Consider the following 9,302-nt stretch of genomic DNA (forward strand, 5'->3'; position numbering starts at 1 on the left):
ACAGGAATTGGCACTGCGGCACTGCGTTAATAGGTTAGTCCCAGAAAATGCTAAAAAGTGTGGAAAAGTGCACATAAAACATATAATAATTGTAACAAAACAAGCATGGAGCATCAAAAATTATAGATACGTTTGGGACGTATCAACATCTCCAAGATTAACTCCTGCTCGTCCTCGAGTAGGTAAGTGATAACAAACAAATAATTTTTGAGATGACATGTTGTCAAACTACTTTGATCAATCTAAGTGTAAAAGCAAACATAGCTGGAATCATAGAATCCTAACATAAGCATGATAGATATAATCAAACAATGAAACTTAATAACCATGCTAAAACATGAATAGTAATCAAAAAGAAAGTATAACGTGCATGGAAAACAAAGTGATTGTCAAGAGCATAGAATAGATACATAATAAAGTGGTACTCAGCAAAACTAAAAGTAAAAGAAGGTCTCTCTTTGAGAGGCAAGTAAGATCACTCATGTGCTAGAGCTTTTTATTGAAACAACAAGAGTATAAAATGCACTTTTGAGAGGTGGTTGTTCATGTCAATGAGTAGTAAAAAGAGCTATTGTCATCTTCCATACTAAGCAAGTTTGAGAGCGGTTCCGAAATATTTGGGCGAAGCCTCTTTTCATTTATACTACATATAAAATTGTGACACTCCTCCCAACCTTTGCTTACACATAAAATGGCTAACCGAATCCTCGGGTGCCGACCAAGCAATCACAAACCATGGAGGAGTGCCCTTTTCTTATAATTTTCCTATTTTCTTCCCCTATTGGAAGTTGTGGTCAAACCAGCTCTTTTTTATATACTTTTTTTATGTGACAAGCAAGATGAAACTTGCGAGTCTTTGAGTTACTTAACTAGTATGGAAGACGACAACCATAATTTTAATTTACTTCCTCATGAGCTAAAAATAATGTCACAAAACGGGGAACTGTTTGAATGTTTTAAAGATAGCACACGAGCAAACTACTATGGAATGACAATGAAATACCACATATAGGTAGATATGGTGGACACTTTGGCATATTTGGTTTTTGGTGGTTGGATGCATGAATAAAATACTCACACAAATGGAGGCTAGAAAAGACCGGGTGCGACCAACTAAGAGAGCATAATGGCCATAATCATGCACAACGACAAAATATATTAATCAAAACATTAAGTGATACACAAGTTGTAAACTAAATGATCATAGAGGCAAGAATTGACTGGAATGTAGTCATAACATGTTGCAAAACATGCGCCAAGTTGACCCAAATTAAAACATTCGCAGGAGAATATATACCACAATAATATGCTTTTCTATTGTATGCTAAAAACAATGCATGAAACCTTTAATGGCACACCAAACACTCTCAGTATTTGAGACTAATCATAATGAAAACATAATTAACAATCTCATCATGAGAATAACATCTAGCAAGATATGCAAAAATATCTATGCCACAGTCTAAAAATGCTTCCATTTGCATCACATACACATAAAACTTTTTTCATGCTTCCAACGCAAACCAAATGAAACCAAACAACTCTCATATATGAAAAACAAGTAAATGTCCAGAGAGCTATTGAAACTCAAATAAATGTATAAGTGGAGTGTGTCTCTCTCCAACGCAAAATGCATAACAGTGGAGCGTGTCTCACTCCAAAATAAACATGCAAAACAGTGGAGCGTGTCTCACTCCAAAGTAAATATGCAAATCGGTGGAGCGTGTCTCACTCCAAAGTAAACATGAATGATGGGATCCAACTTTATTGAAAGTAAACACACAACAAAAAGTAAAGACGCTCCAAGGATAACTCATATCACATGAAGGAATAAAAATATAGCGTGTTAAAAATGATCTGGTGCTTTTTGTTGATGAAAAGGGGATGCCTTGGGCATCCCCAAGTTTTGACGCTTGTAATTCTTGGATATTTCTTGGGGGGTCCAGGGGAAATCCCGAAGCTTGACCTCTTGTCCATGCTTCATCTTATTGCATCATTCTTCTCTCCCTACACTTGAAAACTTCCTTCACACAAAACTCAGCACAATTGATTAGCAACATTAGTGCAAATAAAAATATATCAAACCAGCAAGGCTTTAGTAATGGCACATATAAAACACTCATTTTAACATATGCTACTGTAGCTACTTCTTCCCAAATCTCTTTTTCACAAAAGAACTCAAAAAGATGAAGCATAAGACGCAAATGCAAAACATGGCAGAATCTGTCAAAACAGACCAGCAGGCAGAGATCGAAATTAAAGAAATAGTTCTGTTGCTCAAATTGAAAAATGCTAAACTAATGAAAGTTACCTAACATACTGGGGCATAAGCACAAAAATTTGCAGATCAAAATAACGTTCTGGAGATTTTTAAGAATTTGTTTTCGTGACCAGCACAAAATCTGTTTCAGAATTGCAAATACCTCAAACATTGTGTTGGATTATTAGGCAATTTCCGTGTGAGTTTAATTACCGAAAGCAACATTACAGATGCACAAGCATACTTAACCAAACACATCAGACTAAGCACATGCATCAGATCTGAACATGGAACAAGTAGCAGTGCAAGGTAGGAAAGGAAAAACACGTACATCGCGACCGGGAAGGTCGCACCAGTAGCAGCACCACCACCATGGAAGTTGTTGATGTCGCCCATGGTGTAGTCGGATCTGTCGATGAAGCAGCCAAACCGTCGAAGAAGAAGACGAACAGCAGCGAGCAGTCGCGCCGAGACGCTCCCCAAAAACCTTATCGCCCGTCTCCCGGTGCAGGATCTCAACGGACGGAGTTTCGGAGGCCTGCTCTCCCGGACGGCCGTGCACGCAGTCGCCGGGATGGAGAAGACTAGAGAGTAGCGCAGCAAAAGGAACTTCGCGAGAGAGACGGACTAGAGAGTTCTGAGAACTGTATACTCTAGACCTGATCTGTCTCCTTGTATAGCCTCGGAGGAGAGACGACCCGACAGCGTTGCCACGCGTAGGAAGCCAGGGACACGCGGCGATCATGCACATGCAGGTCGACACGTACCCAACTCAGTTGGTGCACCAAGCAAAAATTTAGGCTTCCTTGAGTGTGTCTCGAACTCGAACTCGAGTCACGAAACGCGACGTGCGTGCGTGATGTGTCGTGACGTGCCGTGCCGAGCCGAGGCGGGGCGAGCGGAGAAGGAGTAGTGCGCGAGGGCTCCTTCTATTCTCACTCACTTGGAAGGAGTAGAACAGTAGCCCTTATATATCACTCCAACTCTCTCCCAACTAGCAATGTGGGACTAAACTTTGTCCCCCAAGGCTGTCCCAAGCTGCCAACGTGATGGGCCTTGAGATTTCAGGAATTGTAGACTACATGGGCTGCCTTACTGGGCTGCAGCCCATCTACATTCAACAATCCCCCACCAGATCTCATATGCACATCGGATGACACATTAGTTCCATTCACTGTTTAATATACCTGCACTTCAGTGGAGACTGTTAAGTTGAACTTCCACCTAGGCAAGATGCTACGCTTGACTACAACTGAACAATGGACTATGCCTTGAATTGTCAGTCTTTGTGCAGCAAGTTTCGCTCAATGCCGGCATGGTACTAGGCTACCATAGCCTTCCCCTCGGGTGGAGCTTATAAGTCATACTCCTCGGCCCTTCATGAGCTTACTAGAGATTCACCCAAATCTCCCATACTATGACCAGTAGTGTCACTCGTATAGGTGTGTTCTTCAAAGATCACCCTGTAGGACAGCGTCTTCGCTCATCAAGAGCCGTTCAGAACACATTAAGACATTGTCAACCTACCTTACAGTAGCTATGAGAGAATTGCATCTGCAGCGGAGTGGGAGTATTAAATTTTCTCTCAACTCAGTTGCTCCGGTTTGTTTTCCCAGGTCCTAGTTCACGGAATTTCCGATCACATAGGTTGGGTTACCCCCTCGGCAACTCAAGTGGGTCTCAAACCCATCTCCCTTGATGCAAGGTCTATCATATTTCTTGATAGTCGTTTTGTGAAAGGATCTGCCAGATTTTTAGCACTTTGGACATAATCCAATGCTTTTTTTTTGAAGTAAACGATATATATATTAAGCAAGCAAGCCGCCTCATTAAAAACCTTCCAGTCCCCTTAGGTACCCTGGTAAGGAAAAGAGTGCGTCAAAAACTTGTTGCCATCTGGTTACATTTTGGTTACATCGTTTAACAACCTGTCTAACAGGAAGCTAGGGGGATCATCATCCCAAGTACAAGATGTTGGACATAATCCAATGCTATCACTCCGGAGTTCTTTAGTTTTCTGATAGACTTCAGTCTCCTCTTGATATGTTTGGAACTTTTCATATTATCCTTACAACTTTTCACTTTAATAATCACAGTTTGATTATCACAGTTCATGAGGATGACCGGTATTGGTTTTTCAACCATAGGCAAGTCCATCAAGAGCTCACGAAGCCATTCCGCTTCGACAGTAGCTGTATCTAATGCTGTGAGTTCTGCTTCCATAGTTGACCTTGTTAAGATGGTCTGCTTGCAAGACTTCCAGGAAACAGCGCCACCACCAAGAGTGAAAACATATCCACTTGTGGCCTTCAGAATCATAATCAGAAAACACATTTCGTACACCCATTCCAGTGTCGTTTGGCTAAATTATCTTTAGTTAATAAAACCTTATTACTCAAGAACCACATGAATTTTTTTTATCTTAAGAGGAACCTTAACCTTCCAGAAGTACTTTCGCAAAAAAGGAGTATGATCATTCATAAGATCTTCATATATAGACTTAACCGTAAAGAGTCCTGTGGATGTCAAATCCCAAACAAACCGATCATTATCTTCACTCAAGTTTACCCTCATCAATTTGCGACATAAGTTTACCCATGAGGACCACTTATTACCACTCAACACTCTACGAAAAGAAATATTGAGTGTGGTTTGAGCTAATACATGGGCTACTGTTACATTCTTGTGATGCACACTATTATATAGGGATGGATACTGATGTGCTAAAGGAGTTTTTCCTAACCACATATCTTCTCAGAAGCTGGTATTCATTCCATTACCCACTTTAAAAAAAACCCTAGAAAAGAAATTCTCCTTAACCTCCATCAACCCTTTCCAAAAGGGAGAATCAGTAGGCTTAGCCTGCACATCAGATAAAGTCTTATGTCTTAGGTATTTATTTTGTAGAATCCTATGAAGTACACTGATAGTAACAGGGTAGCAGGTAGATTTCAATTTGAGAAGGTTATACTGAACTTTTTTCATGGTTTTGTTTGAACATGCTTCCTTGGAATACTTATAAACAGCACCTTCTCGAACCGACTTTCAGGTACATCCATTATATGAAAAATATACCAGTTCTAGTTGAGCTGCAAGCTACCGATCTTAATTTTGCAATTGAACAATTTACACTGTGAAACACAATGCAAACTTCTATTTATTGGTAACCATCAGGTAAACAGAAACTACTCACCAAGGCAACGTGTAGATACATAACAGACAACTCAGCTACAGTGTTCATCTCAGCTTCATCTGATTCACATCAGAGTCTTTTTCTCACCAATAATATCAACAGGACCAATAAGTGCAGCATATACGCCACATCATAGCTATAGATTATTAGCTAAAGCACATACACATGGCTTCCCAGTTGGCATACCAAGCCATAGATTACCTGCAAGTCACACAACGTTATCTCCGAAATATATGTGTGCAGACATGGGGCCGCTAGCTTCCTGAGAGGCTTAGAACCACCTATAATGAAGATATCAGAGGAAAAAATTTAACATGCAGGGCAGTACACAAAGGGGAAAGAAATCTGGCAGAACAAAATAGCATTTAGGGAACCAGAGCTCACAATCTTGTTTTCTGTACGTGGGAATTCCTATACCAAAAGCAACCAGGACCCTTTGGCACTAACTTCTTTTAGCCGATCAACATTATCACTTCAAAGAGATACCATCGCTATCTACCATGATGACACAAAAGGGAGGCTAAAATAACATTGAACGCCATAGCATGATAAAAAACAATGTTTTGAACACAAAATCTGAAGGTCCCATAGAGGAAAAGCAATCTGAACCTTGCATTGGTCATTCGCAGATCCTCTTCAACGTTGGGCGACAGTAAACATCAATTAGTGGCAACAGGCGAGACACCTGCCAATATACCAATTACCAATAGTGTGTGCCTAGAAATGGAAGAGTGGACATTCAGATAAAAGCAACCATCGAGCACTGCAATAACAAATGTGAAAGTTTCAGTCAATTTTCTATATTTACTTAGAAGGTAAGTCTAACGTCAGATAGGATACTTCATACTTGGGTGAGCTAATCATGCAAAGCATAGTAAGGCCAACTCAGGCAGAGGATTGGTCAACGTAATTGTTGTCCATTTTTAAAAATCAACGGTCATGCGAACATGAAGTTCTGTTGTACTAAACAAATAAGTAAGTAAGATGGAAAATTGCATGCTAAATAAACCTTGGGAACCCATATAATACTGAACTTCGTTGCAACATTCAAACATAATTGGAAATTTGCATGGCAAATATATAAATAACTGTCTCTTGTGTTCTTCCTTTCTAAATTCCACGCATTCACAAAATTAAATGCATTATGCATGCAATTTATCTTCTAATATAGCAGGCGATATTGGTGAATAATAAAATATGATCTTGCATTACCATAGCAATAGAATAAATGAAGCATATCATGAGCAATATATCTACCGGGAAGTGCCAATGACAACCCAAGGCTTCCATGCAAACAATGGGCTTTTCTGTGACAACATCAATATAAAATTAAGCCGATAACTCCATCACAAATGCAAACCAATACCGGTGTTTCCCACATATACAAAATTAAATAAATGCATATCATATTTTTGGCCATACATAACAATTCTAGAGCTTCAACAATCAAGCTCATTCTATAGCTCAAAACATAACAATTCTAGGCCTTGAGTAATCAAGCTCATGCTATAGCTCAAAATAACCAACTATAATAGTGATCATGGCATATATCTTTTTTTACCTGAAAAGCGACATATACGCAATAAAATATCACACATCTGTTGCATCTTGATCTTTTGTTCAGACCGTAAAAGCTGAAAAGAACAGAACGTCTCGTTAGCTTATGGCTGTGCAGCCCATCTGTGGTTTAGATCAGAAAAAACATTATAAACGGCAATTATACTTGATGTTTAATGTATATCCAATGCAAATCAAATTAAGAAGTGACTGTGGCACATAGGTTCTAGTAACCGATGCAATAATCATGGTTCAAAAACGTGTAACTAAGTGTATGCTTAAGCGCTGAGCGATGGCAAAATGCTTCGCTTAGGTCCTAAGCGGTTACTTAAGCACCGAGAAATAGTGACCACGTGCATACATTAGATTGCAACTTGCAGGCTTTTAAGCTAAAGATAAAAATGTGTGCATTCAACTCTAAACAAAACACAAACAATTGACTGGATGATAAGGCAAAACACGAAGAAGATATGTATATGCAGTCACAGGAGACCAAAATTACCAGGGCTGCTGCCACAACATTATAAGCCTCATTGTAGGCAGCACCACCTCTCTCTCCTGCTTTCCCAAGCGTGAAAGCACATAAAGAACAGATAGCATAATCAGATGGTATAAACCACATCAGATCGCTCTCTCAGCTCCTTAAGAAGTTTGATTTCCTCAATGCTGTGTCGATGCCTTCTTTCTAAGATTCTTTATGTCAACTATACCCCTGTTTGAAAGTAGATAGCATGAAATTCATGGTGATTAGCTGAAACAGACTGAAATGTCAAAATAAATCCAAGCTAGTATCATCAGACGCACAAATAACTTGGCATCATACTAAATTAGGAGAGGTTGAAGAGTTAATTTAGGAATATTGAATGCCTATCGAATTAAATTTTAACACCTCTGATTCCTAGGCTAAATCATATATGAATTCCTCGATAGAAAAATCTCACTGTCCCACATAAGCAGAAGTACTAAACATCAAACGGGGATAACTTGTGATTTTATGTATTCGACCTGGCAAAACAATCTGTAACTTTGTAGCACGTGGATTGATTAAACAATGAAAGAATAGCAAGGGCAACATGATTTTAGCCTAATACAGATCCGTAGCAACAAATTACATCCAATCTATCACCTGAAAAGGGAGTGGTAAATGAAAGAACAATTGAGGGGGAATAGTTGCTTACAGGCTATAGTCCTTTCTGAGTCGTCGTCTTGTTCACCGGATTCGGTGATACAGTGCCGAGACAACACGGAGATAGGGCTTCATTGCAGAGATATGGGAGAGGGGAACGGAGGCGGCTGCGCTCGCCATTCCCAACCGCCGCCTGCTCGCTGTTTCCGCGCTGCCATCTCTCACCCTTCTCGATAGTCACTGAAAGAGAAAGGGGACGGGGCGCAGGGTGACAGAGGAGAGAGAAGGGTGACCAGAGGAGAGAGGAGATGACGCCCTGACCTTCCCCCGTCATTCCCCTTCACCACATCGATGGCGCCTCCACTAAGCGCATGAACAATGGTTGATAAGACTGTCTTATCTTAATCCCGCCACGTAATCTAGATATAACAATAAAACTTGATGTACAATGGAGTATTTTTAGTCTTATCTTTGGCAATGAGATATCCCTAAATATATGGTGAGAGAAGACAAACCTCTTTTTTCTATTTCTCTCTTCTCCACATTATCAATTATTCTAGGTGGCAGTGCTAAGATATAACCATTGTACATGCCCTAATGCTCCATCGCTGCCACAAGGAGGGGAGGAGAAGATTCTAGGGTTCATGTAAAAGCGATGGACAAAAACCAGGAAAGGAGCCCAGCCGGCTAGGCAGCCGCACGACCAGACACGACACCCTGTCCAGACGGGAGGTGCAACAACAGGGACCAGAAGTGACGGTGCGCATGGAAGAGCCGCCGGCAGCCAGAGAAGAAACACCTCCAAACTGGCTCCAAAATCTCCGGCACCGAGGATGAAGATCCTCCAGAGATTTTGTGGAGAGAAACCCGCAATCGGTCAAACCCCTCGAGGAAACATCAAGCATAGAGGGGACCCACAAAGAGGAGTCACAGGCAGGAGGCAACCCAGAAAATCTGGCCAGCACGCGTGGAGCGGACAGCACCGGCCAAGCAAGGATTATGGGCCAGCTAGGCAGGCCCCGTCATGCATGGAGCTAGCAGCACCGGCCAAAGCATAATCGCGGGCCAGGCAGGCAGGCCCACAGGCAGATGCGCGGAGGTGCAAAACGCTGAAAATGCAGCGTTTGCAACCATGGAAAAAAATAGAGCTCTATTTTAGCGCTAAT

General features: G+C 41.0%; 2 long non-coding RNA genes across 3 annotated transcripts; both read right to left on the reverse strand.

Annotated features, from left to right (window-relative positions):
* Positions 1-4,589: 4,589 nt before the first annotated feature.
* LOC124708653 lies at positions 4,590-6,213 on the reverse strand. 2 transcript variants are annotated; one of them, XR_007005251.1, is made up of 3 exons: positions 6,063-6,213; positions 5,838-5,948; positions 4,590-5,734 (listed from the first exon to the last, which is right to left on the reverse strand). It is a non-coding gene; the product is annotated as an uncharacterized LOC124708653 (long non-coding RNA). The 2 variants fall into 2 exon arrangements; XR_007005252.1 differs by having other exon boundaries at positions 4,590-5,122; positions 5,454-5,948.
* A 709-nt stretch (positions 6,214-6,922) lies between these two features.
* On the reverse strand, positions 6,923-8,402 carry LOC124708654. The gene is made up of 3 exons (XR_007005253.1): positions 8,189-8,402; positions 7,513-7,722; positions 6,923-7,087 (listed from the first exon to the last, which is right to left on the reverse strand). It is a non-coding gene; the product is annotated as an uncharacterized LOC124708654 (long non-coding RNA).
* Positions 8,403-9,302: the final 900 nt, after the last annotated feature.

The sequence above is a fragment of the Lolium rigidum genome, chromosome 4 (assembly GCF_022539505.1).
Source record: "Lolium rigidum isolate FL_2022 chromosome 4, APGP_CSIRO_Lrig_0.1, whole genome shotgun sequence".
In the NCBI taxonomy this organism is placed as follows: Eukaryota; Viridiplantae; Streptophyta; class Magnoliopsida; order Poales; family Poaceae; genus Lolium; species Lolium rigidum.